General features: G+C 35.6%; 1 non-coding gene across 1 annotated transcript; it reads left to right on the top strand.

Annotated features, from left to right (window-relative positions):
• The first annotated feature begins 265 nt into the window (after positions 1-265).
• On the top strand, positions 266-372 carry LOC145633572 (small nucleolar RNA R71). Its single transcript, XR_014112884.1, has one exon. It is a non-coding gene; the product is annotated as a small nucleolar RNA R71 (small nucleolar RNA).
• The last annotated feature ends 2,350 nt before the right edge of the window (positions 373-2,722 follow it).

Raw genomic sequence — 2,722 nt, 5'->3', positions numbered from 1 at the left:
AGCAGTACTGAGATGATCTAATTTCTGACAAATAGAGGTTAATTGAGCTTGCAAAAAGGATACTTAATCAACATGGTGTTTCCCCTTGTTTTAAAAACCTCTAGGATTCCCGTATTGGGAATTATGGATTGCCATATCCTCGATAACCTGTCCTGCATCTTCAACATTAAGGTTCATAAATCTCCTACTAGCTGCAGAGTCTAGAATTGTTCTAGAGGAATTTCCAATTCTGTTGTAGAAAGCTTGTATCAACTGCCACTATGCTAAATTATGGTGGGGGCACTCTCTTTGCAGATCTTTAAATCTTTCTCAAGCCACATATAACGTTTCATCTGGCTCTTGGGAAAATTTTTGAATTGCACTCCTCAATAAGGCTGTTCTCTCTGCAGGGTAATATTTATTATAAAAATTTAACACAAGAGTCTCCCAGTTAGTATTGCCAAGTGCAGTTCTATTTAAACCATTAAACCATAATTTTGCTTTTCCACATAAACAGAAAGGAAAAAGAATCTCCCTTATTTGATCTTGTGTGACCCCAGCTTGCCTTATGGTATTGCAATATTGATAGTAGTCGGCAATGTGAAGATTTGGGTCTTTATCCTCAGCTCCACTGAACTGCTTTCTTTCTATCATCGTGATAAACTGGGGTTGCCTTGTGAAGAGAAGGAAACAAGGTTATGAGACATGAGTCTTTGATGTTTGCCTTGTGCATTGTAACTTTTTTTTTTTTTTTTTTTTTTTTTTTTTTGGAGGCATTGTGCATTGTAACTTAAATTTTACATTTATGTTTTTTAACTAGTTATGGAGGAATAAAGTGTTCATTAAATAATTTTTAATTTTGCATTGAAACTAAGAAGTTCTTGCACATCTAGGATTTTAAAAAATGCTTTAAATTCAAATTTGTCACACATATGTTTTATTCTGCTTCATATTTTATCTTTTATGTGCAGGTGCAACACGAAGCAAATAATATTGTTGGGGTAAACCACCATGGCAATTAACGAAGACATGTCTTTAGAAGATCAGTTCAAAAAAGAAATTGTTCAAATAATGATGATATGTATGTAGAAGATGAGTTCGTACAAAGAAATGATGTACCGTGGGGCTGGTGACTAAAATAAACTATTTTGTTTGTTTTTTTTTTTTTTTTTTTTGAAAGAAGTCCTAAAAGACACTTAAATTTCATTAATAAAAGTCATACAACATCTACAATTGACAATTAACGATAATGAAAACGAATTTAACAAAATCAAACAAGAATTAATCGGGGAAGGACTAAGAATCCAAATACATAAATATAACAATTCGGCACATTTTCGATTCGTTGTCTCATACAACTTTTTGAGTGGATCCGTCGTCACATCGCAATTTTGTAAGAAAGTAAATCCTTATGCTGATTCCGTAACCCGAATCCGAACCATAATCAATAGTAGCCCCGCACAACCGAAGTACAAATTAAAAACAAATAAAATTTTATCTTTCAAAGGAGTCCGAAAAAACCTTGTCTTTCGACGGAGATAAACCCTTTCTTTCGAGGGAGACATTATTGTAACCTAAAAAACAAAAAGCTTAAAAGAAAATAAAGATTGGGGATTTCCACCGGTGAAATTCGATGGAAGTCCCTTCAAAATTGACAATAGAGGCTAGAGTTTAGGAATGAGAAGAGAAAAAGGAGGCTAGGGTTTTTTTACTGTTGGAGTTGTAATTCTTGTAATGCAAATCGGAGTGTTTCTAAGTGAGTGTTGTTACTCTTTAGCGAAGTTGTGTGCATGGAGCTAGCAAGAGAGCTATAAATGGCATGGCAAGTAAGCTACGCAAGGTCAAGCTAGTGTTAGAGCTATAGCTCACATGGCATATGAGCTATGGCAAGTCCGAGCTATAGCTCGGATGGTAGCTCGTATGGTCGCTCTGCTTGTGACAGGTGAGAGCTATAACTCGCGTGCTAGCTAGCTGCGCTAGTTGCTTGCAGTGGGTGCGAGCTCGCGGCCGAGTGATAGCTCGCTCATTTGAGAGCGAGAGCTCGGCCGCTCGTGGGCTTATCGTGGAGGCCTTGTTTGCTTCATTTATATTCTTTTCTTGTACACACACATACACACACACACACACACACACACATATATATATATATATATATATATATATATATATATATATATATATATATATATATATATATATATATATATATATATATATATACTCTTCTAAGCCCTTAAATTGAAACATACAGTTTTGTTATCTCTGGAAACCAAAACACAAAACACAAACCTACCCTTTTGAGATCTGAGCAGTTCTTTAGAAATTCCAACCTTTGATTCGGGTACACGAATTGCAAAGGTCGTTGTGTAAAACTTGGGGGGGCGTGCGTCATCGGAAAACCTGTACCGGTGGTGGCGTATTTCGCTTTAAGTCAGTGGGTTCTAAACCACGGCACATCAGAAGAAGGACAGGTTTATGATTCGAGTATGGAGATCGAATTTGTATCAAGGGAAGTTCTTGATTTGTCTATTATCATTCATGGAATCAACGGGTATTTTTCCAACAATTTAGAAGCGAAATAAGTATTTAATTATACTGTTGATTTCTTGAATGAAGATTATATGAGAATTTGAAGCAAGCATATTCAACCGATATTCAAGAACCCTAATTAAATTATGAGACCTTTAATATAGTCGGCAGATTATTGTTGCATTCTTTGCAAATCGGATGAGATTTATGGAGC

This window comes from Chenopodium album, chromosome 5 (assembly GCF_948465745.1).
Source record: "Chenopodium album chromosome 5, dcCheAlbu1.1, whole genome shotgun sequence".
NCBI classification, from domain to species: Eukaryota; Viridiplantae; Streptophyta; class Magnoliopsida; order Caryophyllales; family Amaranthaceae; genus Chenopodium; species Chenopodium album.
Note: the sequence above shows the minus strand (reverse complement) of the source record. Positions and strands in the feature narration are given on the sequence as shown.